Source organism: Protopterus annectens, chromosome 15.part0 (assembly GCF_019279795.1).
Source record: "Protopterus annectens isolate FY-2018-M chromosome 15.part0, PAN1.0, whole genome shotgun sequence".
NCBI classification, from domain to species: domain Eukaryota; kingdom Metazoa; phylum Chordata; order Ceratodontiformes; family Protopteridae; genus Protopterus; species Protopterus annectens.
Genome location: NC_056749.1, coordinates 47,144,085 through 47,165,431, shown reverse-complemented (window position 1 = coordinate 47,165,431; position 21,347 = coordinate 47,144,085).

The window sequence follows — 21,347 nt, the reverse complement described above, 5'->3', positions numbered from 1 at the left end:
TAAAAAGCTGCCCAGGAGTGAGCAGAGCACTGGTACTCACACCACGGGCAGGGTTTTACCAGTAGGAGTAACATCGTTGAATTGCTAAGTCTACTTTACACACAAACAGAAAGTAGTTTATGCTGGGACTACCAAAAATTGTAAAGCGCAAATGGCTGTAATCCATAACCCCAGGAAGGGCAGGTATGTTCAAAGATTACATGGTGGGAGAGCCTGTGAATACACGAGGCAGGACAACATATGTGTAGGGCCCCTAATGCTTTGGAGATGGCAATGTGTAGAGGTGTGTCATGGCTGCGATAACAAGTGGATAATGGAAGTTATGCATGTAAGTTCAACACGGGTGAGCTGGAGGAACTATGGGTATGAAATTATGGATCCAGGCATGCCAGGGTTGGATGGCCCGGTTCTAATTGGACCGCCCTATGGAGGTCAGCGAGTTCATAATAGGTATATATGCATACACACATGCAGACAATATGTAGAAGTATATTCTCTGTAACACATGCATTCTATTTGTAGACATGAATAATAGGAATGTGCACATACAAACATCGACAGTAGATGGAATAATAGGGCTGTGCAGAAGAGGGACATGACAAAACTGCTACAATGCAGAGGCGTGTACAGTGTCCAAAGTCAGTGCTGCGCTGACGATAATCCAATGTGAGGGCTTTCCCACACATGGAATCCTTCCTGTGATCTGCCTGGTACAGCAACGACAAGTACTTAACCAGTCTAATTGTAAAAGAAATACGTGAACACGTACATAACTAGGCTCCCATGTGTAATGTGTGCGATACCGCATAGTCATACATATTAATGAATTGTAGTGTCATGTTAACAGGAGTAAAGATGTAATAAAGTATAGAGTCTAATCCTGCCATAAACACTTGCGTGTCCCATGTGGGTCAGCCCAATAATAGCAAAAAGTATTCCTTTGTTCGCTCATGTCACCAATGTTCGTGGACTAAATGTATGGGAGGTCTGAGGATGCATGGAGTGAGTATACCAATGGGATGGCTCTATAGGAGTAGGAAGTGGCCAGTGTATAGTGGTGTTGATACACCACGAATCCGACAGGAGAATGGATGACAGCAGTGTTAGGGAGGCGTTGGGGTGTGTTTGGGAAACCAGGAGCCATGGGTATGTGGGTATATATGAATATGGAGCGGCACAGCAATAGTGCATTCGTTAGAGCAACCCCCTAATGAACAGACATTCTCGTACTGAATCGCACTGTATCACATTCCAGTTACCATCGGTAATCCGTACACTAACATATTGCAACATCTGTCTACTGTATAACGTGCTAAACACTGATTACAAGATAACTGGAGTGAAGTATCGGTGTCATAATGAATAAGGCACTAGTATGCAGGTGAAGCATATATAAACACCATTATGCATGTGTAAGTGCATATGTGTGGGGAATGTATTGGTTTACAGACACGCACACACACACACACACACACACACACATATATATATATATATATATATATATATATATATATATATATGTGTGTGTGTGTGTGTGCATAGATATATAGAGATATGCAGTTATGATAGGAAAAAGCACACAGGAATGACATATGTTCACAGGCTATGGCAATGGAAGTGAAGAACCCAGGCAAGACACATGACACGTGCAGCATGCCCCCCCCCCCCCACAGCCGGACACGGGAACTATACACACAATCAATGTAAAGTGTACACTGCTCCCCAGACCACAGGCAGGATAAAACCAGGGGGGGAGGGGCACAGTGCACCCGTGGATTCTAATCATGGAACACATACTAGAGCGTTATTTGCGGGGCACCCCAAAAATTGGCCAAACCATACGAATGTGATAGATCGTCCATTTTGTCCATGGTGTATACAGACTCAGAATACAAGGGTGGGTAACCCTGATTACCCATGGGCTGAGACAATTGTATGAAATGGGTCCCGTGAAGTGGAGAGTGGGCAGCGTGTAGTGGTGTGTCCAGAACCGACCAGGTCCCAGAGTAAGGATGGGTTCTGTTGAGGAGGCGAGAGTGGGGGAACTATGGGTAACTACTTATGGGTCTAGGTGTGCAGGTGTTGGCTGATGTTGGCCAATAAAGCCCTAGGGATGCAAGCGAAAGTGTTCATTGGGCAAGGTGTCGCCCAATGAGCAGCCACACCCACTGCGAGACCCACTAAAGCAAAGTGTAATCTATATGGCAAGGAATGGAATAACCAGATGTAAACGTATACATGTAGAGCTATGTGTGTGTATATGCACCCATAGCGAGATAGAGATATGCTTCTCCCTCACTGTAGTACGAATGCATACATACAGAGAAAGAATACAGATACATACCCACATATCACATATGAATCTATACATATGCAGACAACCATAGACCCATATGTTGTTAGATTTATATATATATATATATATATATATATATATATATATATATATATATATATATATATATTTACAAATATATATATATATATATATATATATAGAGAGAGAGACAGCAAGATATGAATATACATGTATGCATACACATATATATGTATATATATATATATATATATATATATATATATATATATATATATATATATATATATATATATATATATATATATATATATATTACAGTAAATATACATATGTATATACCTAGGATATGATACAGTAGTTACGGGTAACATATGTTTACAGGCCGTGCATATGTTGGTGGGAGATCCAATAAACAAACGTGTACCCCCCACCCCCCTCAGCTAGGCCAGTGAGACATACAGACACGCAATAAAGGTAAATACACCACTGCTTCCCAGACCACCGGCAGGAAACTACCAGTGGGAGAGATCTGCAAGGTCTACACTTGAAACATGGACATTGATGTCCCTTGTGGGACACCAAAAATTAGTGATTGGAGCCAGACCCTGTAATGATTTATGCGACCAGGCTGTAGATGTACATGGACCAGTAGGTTTACCAAGCCTGATAACACATGGGTCGACACAACGTACGACATGTGTCCCAACACGAGGAGAGTGGGCAGTGTGTAGTGGTGTGTTTATACCCCACCTGTGCCCACAGTAAGGATGAGTGCTGTACAGGAGTGGCAGGTAGGGGAACTATGGGTATGCGATTATGTGCCTAGGCGTGCAAGTGTTGGCTGGCAGAGCCATATTAGGACCACCCCATGGATGTAAGTAATATTCTGATGTGGGCATAGCAGATGCCCATACCTCCCAAACTCTAAGAGCACATCCACTGGATAGTCCGTAAACCACTGTGGGAACACATAGGGACCATATCATTGAACTGTCCCCAATTACCAGGGACGTCCGTGATTATGACTCAGAATCTAACTCTGTCCCACCTAAACCCTCCTAGAACTAGTGATATTAGGAGGAAAGGTGATGGAATACATGTAATGAATAATGACACCATGTAAGAGTCATAAACAGCATGTACCTCAGACAATGTGTAAGAATACATATGCTCTGGGTCTGCAGTGTGTCAGGTTAATAGCACCAAACTTCTTAATGTGTCCCTGATGTTGTTATGCAGTGTCCCTGATTCAGTGTTCATTCTTCCCCATTCGTATGAAAGGTCTGATAGTGACAGAAAGTGCATATTCTGCTGACTACCTTAGAACGATGATAGAATAATAGGTTGGGGTTACCACCTGTCCACCTTTGCGAGGAACACTCCCCTGTGGGCAGTTGTGTCCTGCAAAATAATTGAAATTATGGCAAATGTCCAGAGATTTTAGGACAAAGATTTCCTTTATTGTCTGTAGTAGTTGCATAAAACAATTATTTTGTATCTGAAACACCTAAATGTTATAAGAAATAGTATAAGCAACTATAATGCTACAAGAATAAGCTTTTATTTAGGCAAAACAGTGAAGTACTTTCCTTTGTATTGGCTGTGGGTATGTTTTGCCCTGGAAGATCTGACGTCCCTACATAAAGGTACCTAGTCCCACCTTGGGCAATTGAAAAGGTTGCAACCCTATAATAGGTATGCGGTAGCATGACTCGGCCAACGGATGTGGGTCCCAAAACCCAATTACTTGTCTGTATTGAAGAGTCTCAGTTCCCATGTATCAGCCAGATGGGAGCAGATTGTAAGAGGACCACACAAATAATATGATTAAATCACTGGACAGGCCGCCGATTCCGTACAGTCGAAAGGCATGCCGTCGCCTAATGGGCAGCCATTCCCGATACTGTCGGAATGTAATCTGATGTAATAGGCATCACAAGGTAATATTGTGGTCCTCACTCCCACCCAGGGGTGTGAGTGTCAGATGCAAGCACCAATGTCGGTGCATTTGCAAGTACGAGAGCGAGTGGGTGTAAGCCTGTTTGGCTACCATTATGCGAGTATTGCACTGGTAAAGCAATGTAGAGGCTAACAGAGTGTAAGAAGCTGTAACCAGAAGTTAGAATTGCTTAACATCATGCAAACCCACGCAATCTGCTCACAACTGCTTTAATGTGCCTTACTCCCTCCATATCCAATGTCCTTGTTCTAGCCTGCAACCAAATAAACGTCCTCTGCAAGGTTCGGAACCAGGACCCTGCACACACAGCTAATGTGATTTACCAATACGCCATGGCAGATATACAGACAACGGACAGTACCACAGACATATCATACAGCGCAGTCATTCAACAGTATAGGAATGTATCCCATCATGTAGATGTATATGTGAGTGTTTATGAACAGCATATAGGTACATACACATATAGAGATATATCAGGAACATACCATGTGGCAACAAAGCATTACAAATGAATGAAACGGGAAACACCAGCAATGCCTGTATTATGTAGTGGTGTTGTTCTAGGTAATCTCAAGACTCCCTCAGACAGACATGTGTCATTCATGCACGCAAACAGTTGTACATTGGTCGTATACATCACTCTGTGCATGTAATGTACATTAACACAACAGTACCTGTCCAATCATTATGTGTGAACAGTACTCTTGCAAGGTGCTGGGTGCAACATCATCATCATGATAAAGGTAAATGGGGTAACCGTAGAGGGACCGGTAGTGTTGTGTGTACAATGGGGTCATCCTCATCATGTGTACCTGGACAATTTAGGAGTGGTGTGCATACCAGGATCGTGCACTTGAGGGACAGGGTTGAGGATAACAGGAGTATTTTGTGATGCATATTACAAGGGTTACATGTGTCCAGTGGGCACGTGTGTGAAATGGACAGCTATGTATAGGGCAGATGTTGTCCTAGGAGCTGATTGGCCTTATGTTTCCGTAGGGTGAGGGTCGGATGTGGGGGAAGGAGAGTAGGTATGGCCATGGAGGATAGGTAGGGTAGGATCACAGACAAGATAGCATACAGGGTTGGTATATGACACATGTGGGGGGATGCACCTCGGACGGGGATGGGTGTTCGGCAGTCACAAACCCATGGGAACAGTGAGATGGAGGTCCCCAGCCATGGGCAGCCGCCATTGCACCTAAACAGCTGCAAAGGAGGCAGTGCTGGGAGCTGTCCAGGAGGGGCAGCATCACCCTGTAAATGTGACACTCCACCCTTGAGCTTGCGTATCTGGCTTTGGAACCCTTTAGTGAGCCCCCAATGCAACACGTCCAGTACTGCATGACAGCAGACATGTACCTATCTAGTCCTGCTCCCAGGGGGGACATGCCCCATCCTCAGTGGTGGTACCACCAAAAGGTGGTGCAGAGCCAACAGAGGTTGATGTCCGAGGCTGGGCCCCAGATGTGCTGGTGCCTGGTGCCATGGTCAGCTGAAGTGGGACAGGAGGTTCTGTCGGGACCTCCCAAACCATTCAGCCTGTGGTGTTACAGTATAAACCCACGTATAGCTTAGTGATAGACAAGAGCACACAGGATTACCTACAACAGTATGCATAGATATCACCATCAACCCAACACAACAGATGGTATACATTTGCAAAGGGAGCACAACACATGCATATTTATTGCATGCCATCTGTACAATGTGTAGTAGACGTGTGACTGCAGCTATGAACAGTTACCCATTATTGGCTTGTGACTGTGAACCCCAGACAGTGTCTGTCATACAGGAAAAGAAAAATAATCTGATTCCACACAGCAGTGAAAATCAATATGTCCTTTATTGTAGCAAGGTAAGCACTTTCTCGGAATAACAGTTTGATGAAGCGGATGTTATTCCGAGAAAGCGCTTACCTTACTACAATAAAGGACATATTGATTTTCACTGCCGTGTGGAACCAGATTATTTTTCTTTTCCTGTATTCTCTGGTTTTTGCATCTGATTCCTTATTTGGTTCAAGGACTGTTTTCGTTTAGTGTCTGTCATACCACTGTTTTATGTGACATATGTCCAGTCATGGATGCGATGGCAGTAACACATCCCTATCGTCATGTACTGTCTGCAATCCTCACACTATGCTCCTGCTGTGCACAGATGTGTGTTGTGTGTAACACAGGAAACAAATGGTTCCACACACTGACCAGTTCACAGATGGCCCTAGAGATGGGGTCCCTCACAAACAGAGTACTGTCATGTCTGTATTAAAACATGCAGAATAGCCATTACCACATACAGCATGTTAAACAGGCAGTAGTCTCAATGCAGCATAGCTACACTTACATGCTGTAGTCATGTGTGGCACATCACCCCCTGTCTTTAGGCTATTTCCCACTGTGTATGATGTTTTTCACTAAATATTTTTTTTTATTATTTCAAATAAGATGTCTTAAACATTACATGAAATAAAGATAAATAACATATTTACAATTCTAAAACATTACTAACTTCAAACCATTATATAACTATTTACATTGGTGTCTATGCAAATAACATTGAAATTCTATATTATATAAAGTTAGAAACATAAGATGATATATCTTCTTCGATATTTTCAAGTATTTCCAGTACTTTCATCCAAGAGTAATAGTAAGAAGTAGATCTTTTAGTTCTGTTCTTCACTGTTAATATTTCCATGTGAGCAACTGTTGTTGCTAAAGTCTCAAATTCCTTGAACGTGGCAAAGCCTCATTTTTCCAGTGTATAGTTATGATTTTACGTGAAATAGCCAATAGTGACCATAGAATTTTAGTGTCTTTTTTTGGTACACAGTTTGGAATAGGAGAGTTGAATAAAATTAAAGACTTTGTTAATTGAAAATTATCATTATAAACAGTCTGAAAAAATAATTAATGGATTTCCAGTACATATTGAGACATATACATTCATAAAAACATGCTTCCAATCTGCTTTTATCTTGGTATGGCATCTCCAACATTGATCTTCAATAGAATACATTTTGGCTAACCTATGTGGTGTATAGAAACTTCTATGTAGATATCTCCAAGTGAATAATTGCCAGTATTTTGATAATGTAGAAAATTTGGAAGATTTTAGAATATTACTTTTTCTTCTTCAACTGGAGGATGGTTGTTTATTAAAGTATAATAATCCCAGTATGATTTTTCATGATAGTTTTTGTTTTTAACAATTTTATAGATATTAGACAAATAACCTGTACCCTGATAAGGCTGTTTTGTGATAAGAATAAGGTATTCAATGAGTTTTGGAGCTTCATGTCTAACTGAAGGTTGCATTTGTTCTATTTTATTTATAAGAAAATGCCTTAGATTTTGTAAAACAGCCAATTGTCTTTATTTATATTATAATTATAAATTATCTGTTCCTTTGTTAGAATTTTCCCTTTCTCTATAAGTTGATGCCAAAAGAGTAATGTTTCTTCTTTAAGTATATTTATTTTAGATATTTGGAATGTATCTAGAATATTTGGTGTAAAAGCTATAGGGAAAATAAGAAAAATCCAAGAATTAATATTTGGTATTTTGTTTATATATGTTCTGAACACTGAAAGTGTAAAGCTTACATAGTTTGATGGCAATTTATTAATATTATTTCTTTTCCTAAAAATAATCTTTTAACATCCATATAAGGGTGATGGTATTACTGTTAAGTTGTCTTGTATGTGATTATAATTGATTTCTATGTAAATCTGCTCATGGGCTTGTTTCCATATAGGTGTGTATGAATTATTTAACCATAGTGTTATGTTTTTAATAACAGATGAGGTAATATATAAATCAATATCCGTAAATTAATTCCACCATCTTCCCAATCTGGCAAATGTTTATTTAAGGCTATACGGGTTTATTTGGAAACCATAGAAAATTTAAAATTAGTTTATTGTATCTTTGAATAATATATTTGGGAGGTGGCAATGAAAAATTTTGTATTAAGTATAATATTTTGGGAAATATGTTTATTTTAATAAGATATAATCTGTCTGCTGTTGAAAAGATATATTTATTCCAGTAACCAATTGTTTGTTCTATTTTGTCTAGTATTTTATTATAGTTAAATATTAGAGAATCTGTTAATTCATTGAGTAGATTTATTCTCAGACATAATAATTTACTTTCTGTTACTATATATTTGGAAAATCTTTTGTTTATATTTTTTTTTTACAATTACAGGGCATAATTTTAGTTTTGTTTTCATTAAATTTTAAGCCTGAAATATTTTGAAATTTATTCATGGAGTTAAATAGATCATTCAAAGACTCATTTGCATCTGAGAGAGTTAATAGTATGTCATCAGCAAAGAGTTGGATTTTAAGGTTTAACATTTTATTAATACAAATGCCCTTTATGTTATTGTTTGATCTGATTTGATTTGCAAAGGGTTCTATGAGTAATGCAAATAACAATGGTGATAAAGGGCAACCTTGTTTAGTTCCCTTTTTTATTGTTATAGGGCCTGATCTATATGATCCCAGTTTAACATATGCAGTAGATTTTTCATATAGTATTTGGATAAGATTATTAAAATTAGAAGGAAAGTTATATTCTTTTAAAACTAGCGAAAGAAAGTTCCAGTTAACCGAATCAAAAGCTTTATTAATATCTAATGAGATTGCATTTAAATTTAGGACTTTATGTTTGCTATAATCTATTAATGTTAGTATTCTTTTAATATTATCTGAAGTATTTCTTCCTTTAATAAAACCTGTTTGATCTTTGTGAATTAAGAAAGGAAGAAAGTGTTTGATCCTATCTGCGTATATAGCCATAAACATCTTGTAGTCTATATTGAGTAATGATATTGGCCTATATGAGGAACACTGTTTTTCATCTTTATCTGGTTTGATAATTGGGGATATCAATGAATATTTCCAAGAGGGTGGTATATTCAAATCTTTATTTGCTATATCATATACTTTTAATAATAAAGATATGGCTTGATTGGGTATTAATTTATACATTTCTGGTAGCATATTGTCTGGGCCAGGTGCTTTATTTGTCTTGAGCTTTTTAATTTGATTTGTGATTTTAATTCTGTCATATTGATTGGTTTGTTTATAATGTCTATTTGTTCTTGTGTTAATTTAATATGAATATTGTTTTCTAAGTATTTTTTATATCCTTAGTAGGTGTATCTTGAGTATTTATGGAATTATCAATGTTAAATTGGAGTCTGAATGCTTCTAAAATATCATTTAGTTCCGTAACTCTTTTGTTAGTATTGGGAATAAATATTTCTTTTATTTGCTTAGATTTAATTATTTTTTTTGTTCTATTAGTTAAGTATCTCAGGTGTGCTGAATTAGTAGAGTATGAGTTTATTTTTATCTTTTCTAAGTTAATCATAATCTTATGGTGTAGCAATTCTGTATACTTCTTATTGATTTGTGTAAGTTCTTGAACTTGAGTAGCATTACCTTTTGTATTTCCAGTTTCAATTTATCTGCTTTGTTTTGTAAGTCTAGCATATCTTTATTCCATAACTTCCTTTTATTTATGTACCAGGATAATATCTTCCCATATGTAACTGCTTTTAATGAATCCCAGACATATATTTCTGAAATATCTTCTGTGTAATTTATTTCTAGAAAGTTTTTGATTGTTTGTTCATAAAATTCTTTGAAATCTCTCAATTTTGTGATATAGGAAGGTATCCTAGTAATGGGATTTGAATAAAATGGTGTAAGCTCTATCTCAAAGACTATGGCATTATGATCAGATAAAGGACAATTTATGATTTTGACTTTGTCAATTTTTGTTATTAGGTCATTGGCAACATATATTCTATCAATTCTAGAGTTAGTTTTATATCTATGAGAATAAAATGTGAAGATTAGTGAGTCTGGTTCTGCAAATTCATTTATATCTTTTAAATACAATATATCTATAAATTTTGATAGTGCTTTAGAGATGGGTTGTTTTCTTCTTTTGGATTTAGAATCTGTATCTTTTTCATTCATTATACAGTTGAAGTCTCCTGCCAATATCAGGCTACCCTTAGTTAAATGAATTATCTCTTCAAAATGCTGTTTAACTGTTTTTAATCCTAGTCCTGGGATCCAATATAGATTTACTAACGTATAGATTCTCTTATTTAACTCTATTGAAACTAGACAAAACATACCTGATGTATCTTGATGAGTAGTAATTATTTTAGGTGTTATAGTTGAGTTGCAAAGTAGTATAGCTACTCCTCTTTTTTGTTTTGTATTGAGAGTTTATTAGTACTGTGTAATTATTAATATTTAAGTTGTTTATATCTCTATCTAATAAGTGTGTCTCTTGTAAAAGACTATTTGTGGTTTATGTAAGTTTATGTACTTGAATAGGCTTCTCCTTTTATTACTATTATTTAGACCATTAACATTTATGGATAAACATTTCATTTCCTAGTTTTGAGTTTGTTTTATGTGTGAGTTTATGTAAATATTGTTTATTCTTAGTTCCATCTTGGATACAGTATTCAAAAAGTTTTTCTTGTATGATTTTTGCATGTTTCTGAGTGACACCAAAGTAATAGAATAAAAAAAAAAACAAAGAACTTCCAAACTTGTAATTCTTAACCTTAAAAACCATTCCCTATTGCTATGAGGTAATATACCTCTTCGTTTGGTTAGTGACTCTAACCAAACAAACTTTCTACCCTCACAAATAATATTTGGATCAGTTTCTCTTATCCTCTTAGTTTTAAATAAAGATAATTGAATAATATATTAAGATAATCTAATCAGCTAAAATATATACATATATTCTTTACTCATCTTATTGTAATTCAATAATACTTACTTCTAAGCAGGTTTCAAAAAGGTACAAATATTTAGATTAAGGTAGTATCATTTCAGAATAATTTAGGGTATTAATAAACATCATGTTAAAATCTATAACTGTATATTTCATACATCTGTTGAAAACTATTCACTGACATTACTGTATAATACAGTACCATTGTTGTGCAGTTGTTTTAGACTACTCAAGTCCGAAACCAGTGTTTAAATTAATATTTGCAAAGTCATATTGGAATAAAAACATGAATAGTTCTGAAACCACATCATATTTCATGTTTAACATAAACTGAAATGCGATACAATGTATAAGTATATTAATATTTCTTTAGTAGACATTAAATATGTTCCTCTGATTGCATTTTTAGCTTTTCAATGACAATTCCCATGGCTGGAGACAACAAGATCACAATTTAGACAGCTCCCTTATCCAAGAGACCACTCATAATGTTGTTACCTGATTGAGTGTCTTGTTGCCAACACTTCCATCAACCCTCAGAGGGACCCTGCACAATGAAAACTGACACAGTACAGAGGTAAAACTGCAGCGCACTTGACCACACCCTCAAAGCAAACATCTGTGTATATCACACATCAACTCCCAGAGCTTAGACTGACACCCAACCAATCTATCTGCTGACAACAAGTGCTGGAGATACAATCCTGACCTACTCAACACCAGTAATCAAACCACCACATCAAAACAATGGAAGCTGCCAAGATTCAAACCACCATGTACGAAAATATTACAGGCCAAAATTCCCAACCCATTTTGCAGCAAAGAGACAAAACGTATTCAAACCATGGGGTAACACCTTTACCACGTCAAAAAGGTGTCCAAGAAGCTTGTTTTTCCTCCAACATCGGAGGACAGCCACGATGATCCATGCACTGCAAGAGTACCATTTTATCCTGGCAATTGCTTCACGACTGTATATAGAAACATTTAATCCAAATCATTAACTGGCACCACAACAATATTTCTCAGAAAAGTTGTTTTACAGCCAATGACCAGACAGAACGCATCATTGAGAGGATACATTTATCAAATGTCAAGTGCCCCAGCCATAATACAAGTGTCTCCTCAAATCAGTCCCCAACGAATCTACTGCCCACCAAACTTGCAGACCAATACTGGCATCCTTTCATGCAGTCACATTGAAACACAAAAATACAGGTCCACTGATCAGGAACAACCAGGCTCTCAACTGCCAGACAACACACCCATCTGCAGAAAGGTCCAAGAATCATAGTTGCATTGTCAAGCATCCTTGTCCACTCTAACAGTAACATGATATACCCGCATACACTAGTATTATGTCATTCTTGATAATGTAAAAAGCCAGGCAATATTATAAGAAGGGTGAAGCCACAGCCAGGCAACATAACAAGAAGAGCACAGCCGCAGTCACCATTCAGATGAGCAAATGGGAACAGCATGAGCCATCTAAGGATGGATAGCCCGTTGAGTACCTGCCACAATGCATGCCCATAATGCATGGCAACCCAGTAACAAATTAGGGTGTGGGCTAAGCCTCTCCCCTTCCACTCAAATCAGATCCAACACAATATGTGTGTAGAACACAGATGCTTGACAAAGCCCAAAGCCACATGGGATATAAACATTGTATAATTGACACACGGGTCAAATCCACTGTTGTTATGTTACTCATTATAGTTGCCTATACAATCATTGCTTCCACTTTCTCCATCTAGTATACCATACCGCCATCTAAATGTTTGATTTGCCAAATGCACATCCAACCTTCTTGTTGCATCCCACCTGCCCACCCGAGGGCATACCTTGGCAGCAGGACATCAGTAGTATTCTGCAGGAGCACCAGCGTGGGAAATGGCAACCTCCCCAAAACAAACCTGTCAGTTGCTTGACATTTACTAGTTTCTTTAGAGAATTTGTAAAACAGCAGTGATTTTATTTGCTGATGATTAATTTCTGCTTTTAAACTCTGCTGTATAAAACATAGTAGGGATAGCTAAAATGTCTGGAAATCTAAACTGATAGAAAGACAAGCAGATATATGTCCTTATCTATCAAGGTGCTAGAAGACATCAGTAGCCATAAACTGAAAGTGCTTCAAAAATAAATATCTGTGTATATTTATATGAACCTTTATATTATTTATGTTTCCTTAGAAGGAATTTAGGTTTCTGTATCTTTAAATGTGAACCTAGCTTATTTTCTGACTAGACGTCAATTAGAAAGAGTCAGGGATGCGTACACAAGTAAATGCGACAAGCAATAAGTAACTCAAGTTTCTAGTGATGTTTGTGGCTGTTAAATTGTCTCGAGAACCAAGCAGGAAAAGGTATGTGTTTTTTCTTTTTTTCTAGTCCCTCCTCTTATTTGGTGACAAACTCATGTAGTGGCACACAAGCACTCTAGTTTACGGAGTAGTGTTCACAACTGTCAAACTTTGCATTTTAAACATGCTATGCCTTATTTCTCTACAAAAGAAAAGACAACAGGATATCTAAGCTAGTCACAAGCATCTTTCAACTCCGATGTCTGGAGCCACAACACACATGACTTATAGCCTCAAAATATCACTTAAAACATATTTTTTCACTGGACTATATCAGTATGTGCATATGGGTCAAAGGCAGAACATCTTTTAAGCTTATTTAAAGTAGTCTTATGATACATCCTAACTGAAATACTTCATTTCAAAAGCAACACATTTCTGCCCAGCATTAGCTTATCCAAACAGGGACACTTTTAACTTATAAAAGTAATACTATCAGGGATGTAACTAATAATAAGTTATATAGCAGCCATTACTATACCTATTGAGCAATATAACCATATACTGATTAAAGTATTATAAGTTAATGAAGATTTAATAAAAGAAGAGAAAAATAAAACAACAAAACACAAAGAGAGAAAATAAATAAATAAATAAATAAACTATTTGGGAACATTATTATGCATTGATTACTCTGATTAAGAATATGAAAATAATAGATGGATAATAATGAAAATAGAGTAATGTTTAAATTATGCTTAGTATATTGATGTGATTTGAGATAAATGTATTTACATTTATGCTAATTTTGACATTTAAAATATAATTGAAAACAGTACCTGTTTTGGTGTAACTTGAAGACAGTAAGAACTTTTCTTTGTTGTTAGTATTATTATTTAGATTTTACAGAATATAACCTATGTAAGATTATTTGTCCTTTAGTTTTTTTTCTTTTGCTCAACAGTTTTCCAATTATTTACTTCAGCATTTCTCTTCGTGTACTTATTGTCCAGTCCATAGATTCTTCATGTGTTAGGATGTTGTTGTTGGTAAGGTATTTTATTGCTGAATCTACTGTTTCAAAGATTTTATTCCATTTGGTAGAAAAACTTTCAGTCTTGCTGGAAATAAAAGATGGACTTTCAGTTGCTTTTTCTTCAAGGTTTTTTATTGGTAGAAATTCTTTTCTTTTGAAACCACCTTTGTAGAATAATCATTGTCAAATCTTATTAATGAATCATTGTATTTGATGGGAGAATTTGCCCAAGCATTTCTTAATATAAGATCTTTATCTTGTGTAGAAAAAGTCTCACAATTATAGATCTCGGCTTGTTCTTACCCGAGAAGAAGCATTTCCAGAAGCTGCTAGTGATCTATGCCCATTCTATACCATATGAAAGAGCTTCAGGTATTTTTGTTACATCTGGTATCCAGGTGGTAAGAAAGTTTATCATATTGTCCCCTTCAGATTTTTCTGGTAGACCATATATTCTAATATTATTTCTTCTTGTTCGGTTTTCCATATCATCAAGCTTTTCTAGTAAATATGTATTCTGTTGAAGTAAGAATTCAGTTTGTTGTTCTTCTATTTGGACTCTAGTGTCAATGTCACTTAATGACTGTTCAATAAGTGATATCTGTCCTTTCTGCTGTGTAAACATTTCTTGAAGCTGTTCCAGTTGTTGTGAGCACTTTTCTTTAAAAGTATCTATTTTATTGTCCATCTTGTCGATTTTTATTGTAAGTTCCTGTATATTTGTAATGAGAGACTGCAGGTCTTTTTTGAGAGAAGAGTCTTGTGCTGTATTCCTTAGATGACTCATGCTGTAAAGCTGATATTGGTGCTGATTTTCCAGTAATTAATTTGACAGGAATTATTCAAGTTCTGACAATAAAATTTTTCTTATAGATGCTCAGAGTTATTAGAAATAAGTTAGTAATAAAAATTTCTTCAAATTAAATATTATTTTGTAAAATTCCTGTCAGGAATTGTATTGAGGTAAGAGAGCTGAAATGAAGTGCAGCTATCAGTTCAGCATCCTCCTGTGTATGATGTTTGAGGTACATCCAGATGCCGTTTCAGAACACCACATCCAGGTACCACTCACAGTGACTGTCATGGCCAAATACCAACATGTTTTTCCTAGATAGTGTACTGTGTTTATCATGCGAATGGCTATGGGAACACCATCACAGCTGTTCCACATGCAATCAGCTAGAGGAGGACTGCAACAGGTGCAGAGGCCATCACCTGATCATGTCCATCACTTACAATACACATGCTGCTGCTGAGCAGGTATACACCGCCACATCCACCAGATAGTGTGTGGGTGGGACAGGCAAAGTACACCAGAGAAGGGCTTGGAGACTTAACTCTAAGCATCGTCTGCCACATGCCTAACAGTGCAGCGGTCAAACCCCTGACTGACTAGTCATTACTATTACATGTGCATGATGTTACTACATGTGCCACAAAGCTGACATGTTGCTGTGCTGTAAGAACATATATGTGTGTAGGTGAGAGACATCTGCAACAGAGATATAGTAGACATACATTAGGTGTGGCACACATGGCTGTCCACGTGAACAGATGCCATTGTCACCACAACCACACTCTCTAATGGACTCACATTGACACTCTTTGCCAGGGCCACAAATACACAACCTAACTACTTAGTTTGCCACACTGCAGTAATGCACAAGACTACATGCACCACAGGGGATATCTGGAGGTTCTATGGCCTAGGCCATGTGAAAGTGTTTGACATCTGTTGGTATGCCAATGGGGGTTATACTGGGAATGACTGTGGTTGGGAGCATCATAACCCACACGCAGGCACAAGGTGCCAGTACTGACATGCATGTATGCATTGCTTCATGGGTTTGTAGTGGTTGGCTGTGCAAGATGGCTGTACAAGGCTGGGTGAGGAATAATTCTTGGCATCGCGTCACCTGACAATGGTGTGCAGTGCAGTGCAGGGGTGTAGTGTCTGCAATGTCCCACACAGATGTGTACTGCATGATCTGCCCTGACATCCTGGTTACCAATGTGTATGGCCATAGCTTTGCAATGCATGCCATGTCTGTGTTTGATAGTCCTTCAGATGGACATTGCCTGGGATGTGCATGTACAGTGACATGTACAGGTGTACCTGGTTTGGCAGGCACATGTTGTGTACACAGACTGTTATCCCCCAATATGCCAATACTGGCCTGGTGTGGTGAAACCTGCTTATAGTGAACAGGTTGACCCTGCACCTACATTGATAGCATGATACAGGTATTCCCTGATGTCATTGGCATTGGTCCATACAGGGCACATGTGTATGGCATTGTATGGCCTCTGTGGATCACATTTGATGGTACCACATATGTTGCAGGCATCCAGTGGGGAACATAGTGAAGGCACAATGTCCACAAATATGTGCCTATTATACTGCTGTACAGGGTGCCATGTCCTCTGCAGCCCACTGCATTCACACCATGCCTACTATCTGTCATCAATGTGTATGGTACTAGCAACATAGTGGGATATCCTAGTGTGTTTGTGCATGGCACATGGGTGCAGGACATATACCGGGTACTAGTAGGGTTGCATACTTTGTTCACCAGGCCTTTTACCAGATGTAGGGGTATGGCTTGCCAACACAGTCCCATGGCTGACTGACAGCTGTACTCCTCGTGAGCTGGCCAATGTGTCATAAGACGGACACCATATAGGAAAACTACAAAATCCGCTCCCCAAGATGTCCAGTGGTTAGACACTCACAGCCACCTCTACACAGGCTCTGACAGCCAAACACACACACTTGCCATGTCCTGTATATGAACCCCTACCTACCGTATCACACTGCAGCAATACACTTTTAGGGCACACGCTATGGTGACTACTGGGTTACAGCACACCTACAGGTGTATATCTAGATGGGTGACAACAGCAGGATTGTCAAAGGTGGTCATGGGATTTGTACAGAGAGTGTATACTCCACAAAGCATTGTACTTGTCTCATGCAGGCAGCCACACACACACACACACACACACACACACACACACACACACACACACACACACACACACACACACACACAGTTGGCAAGTCTGCGATTAGAATACTGACCTAACTACTTTATCACACTACAGCATTACGCAGTTACAGAACGTGCTACCGAGATTACTGGGTTACAGTACTCCCAGAGGTGTATTTCTAGGTGGGTGATATCATCAGCCTTGCCAAAGGTGGGTATAGGAATGGTATGGAGTGTGAGCAGTCTAAAGGCATTATTCAGTCCTCAGGCAGACGGGGACAAACACATACACCCACACACTTGGCAAGTCTGGGATTAGAACACCGACCTAAGTACTTTATCACACTACAACATTACACAGTTACAGAATGTGCTACTGAAATCACTGGGTCACAGCACTCCCAGAGGTGTATTTCTAGGTGGGTGACATCATCAGCCTTGCCAAAGGTGGGTATAGGAATTGTATGGAGTGTGAGCAGTCTAAAAGCATTATTTAGTGCTCAGGCAGATGGTGACAAACACAGACACCCACCCACACACACACACACACACACACACACACACACACACACACACACACACACACACTTGGCAAGTCTGGGATTAGAACACCAACCTAACTACTTTATCACACTACAGCATTATGCAGTTACAGAATGCGCTACCAAGATTACTGGGTCACAGCACTCCCAGAGGTGTATTTCTAGGTGGGCGACATCATCAGCCTTGCCAAAGGTGGGTATAGGAATTGTATGGAGTGTGAGCAGTCTAAAAGCATTATTCAGTTCTCAGGCAGATGGGGACAAACACACACACAGTTGGCAAGTCTGGGATTAGAACACCGACCTAATTACTTTATCACACTACAGCCTTACACAGTTACAGAATGTGCTACCAAGATTACTGGGTCGCAACACTCCCAGAGGTGTATTTCTAGGTGGGTGACATCATCAGCCTTGCCAAAGGTGGGTATAGGAATTGTATGGAGTGTGCGCAGTCTAAAAGCATTATTCAGTCCTCTGGCAGATGGGGACAAACACACACACACACTTGGCAAGTCTGGGATTTGAACACAGACTTAACTACTTTATCACACTACAGCATTACGCAGTTACAGAACACGCTAAGGAGATTACTGGGTCACAGCACTCCCAGAGGTGTATTTCTAGGTGGGTGACAGCATCAGCCTTGCCAAAGGTGGGTATAGGAAATGTATGGAGTGTGAGCAGTCTAAATGCATTATTTAGTCCTCAGGTAGATGGGGACAAACACACACTTGGCAAGTCTGGGATTAGAACACCGACCTAACTACTTTATCACACTACAGCATTATGCAGTTACAGGACGCGCTACTGAGATTACTGGGTCACAGCACTCCCAGAGGTGTATTTCTAGGTGGGTGACATCATCAGCCTTGCCAAAGGTTGTTATAGGAATTGTATGGAGTGTGAGCAGTCTAAAAGCATTATTCAGTCCTCAGGCAGACTGGGACAAACACATACAAACACACACACACACACACACACACACACACACACACACACACACACACACACACACACACACACACACACACACACACACACACACACACACACACACACACACACACACACACACACACACACACACACACGTGGTGGGAACAGTACACCTGCCTATCTACAGATCACTATTACAATACTACATAGTTATGAGTCATGCCACACAGACTACACATTTCAAGGCTGTCAGTATGACCTTCTAGGAATGCGGACATCAACAGGGATGCTGGCAGTTAAGATGTACATACTTGTGAACCTGTGTGTTTAAAGTAGGAATCCATCCTGACCTGGAGTATGCCCATCTGTGGAATGGACGACTATACAGGGTTACAATAGCCATGCCCATGCACATAGAAGCACATAACCAACACAAGGTGTCACTGGGCATGCTCACACACTTAGTAGCACAGTGCTGTTCAGAATGCACTATGTGTCCATCTACACAAGGTTATACTGGGCATGCTCATACACTTAGTAGCACAGGACTGTCTGGGATGCACTCTGATTCTAAACACGAAAGGCCACAGTGGCCATGCTATTACAGTTAGACATAAAGAACACATTGTAATGGACTCTGGTGTTAGTAGTTGTCATTGTTAGCAGGAATGCTGCACTACATATATCTGTCTTATACACAATGTCTGCTGCTGTCCATCACCTTTGATGTACCATTTTATACCAAGCACAGTACTACCACTCACAGTGATGTCTTGCTAGGAGTGGCAACTGCTTGACCAACACAATGAGCCAATGTCCTGCTGTAATTACAAGGTTGTCCAGTGTTTGTCATTCTGGGATGACATGACTGAAAGTAGACAGGTTTTTGTCACATATCACATGCACCCATGATTCAAGGGAGTGAGGATAATACCTAAGTCACATTTGCCCATATAGTGCCATTCCAAGGCAAATGTCCTAAACACAGGATAACACCCTGACACCTAGAGGGCAACTGCATTGTATGCTTATGCTAACCAGTGCTAGATGTGTAGTGTCCGTAATCACAGCTGCTCACTGTAGATCCAACAGTGGGGAGTACTGACATCTGTGCAGTGAGGAACACCTGGGTGAAGGCTCTGCAGTGCACAATAGCACTACCACCATATACCTCAGAACCAGACATGTGGGCCATAACAAAGGTATGTGAGGACTCCAGGTGGTGGTGTCCTCACATACATAAAGGCCACTCACATGTACTGACCAGTACTCCCACAAAAGGCATCACAGATGAGTCAGGTGCAGGACACAGTGTCAAAAGCTGCATTCTAGGATGTAAGCCTCAGACACCACCATGCCCTCGGACCACCAACAAACATCCATACATGTGGTAGGACATATAATAGTACACCACCATGTGACCCTTGACCAGTGGACTATACCAAGCTCTACATCAACTGTGCAGAGTACGCATGTACTGACACAGTTGCATCATGTCTTATGCAATGCAATGATACCACTGTCTGTAACCAGGTCAGCTGTACACATACCAGAGGCCCTCGGTTATTTACAGCATTAATAGATGACTGTTGCTGTACACCAGTAAACACCCTCATGTTTGGATATGACATACATGTACCTGCCCTGGATGTGTACATGCCACACACATAAAACATATATGTAAATAGCATAGCTGTTGTTGTCCTTTGTGCAGACAGGTGGCTACAGCCATTACACACATGCACATGGAATGTAGATCCATGGCTGCTGAATGCTAACAGTACATAAGATGTGATATCAATGTTGACAGAGGTAACATTCCCTCTGTACTGGTCACCCATTACACCTATCATATCATACAACAGTCCATGTGTCATGTATGTCATTACACATGTCCACCAATTGCAATGCCTACAAACATGCCCAAATGACAGGATTGTAGGACCTACACACATGTACATGTAGTGGTGTGCATTCAGATGCCATGCGTGTGCAGTTGCTGATGTATGCAGGTGACATGTGTCTTAGTACATTATGCAGTTGCAATGCAGCCTCAACATTGCCAACTTTATATGGTGATATGCTGAAAGTATGGAAAGATGTACCTCAGGTATGGACAGATGTGTGGACATAACTAAGTGGTGGGGCATGTTTGCAGATGGATGTTTGCTGAGGACAGCTCATAGGTGTGTCACAAACAGTCCTACAATAACCTGTGTAACTGGTAAGCAATGATTTTGTTAATTGAAGGGCAACACACACAACATAGACAGCAGTCAGGGTGACACCAAAGGTAAATCACTTGACACCTGTAACAGTTAAGACCTCCCGTGTGCATATATCAGCACAGTTGCCAAAGGAAGTGTCAGTACACTTTGTAACGCATGCAGTACTGCTGTAAGTCTGTCATACATATCATGAGATAGGCAGGTGGTTGATTCACAGTACTGGCATGTGTGGTTGTGTG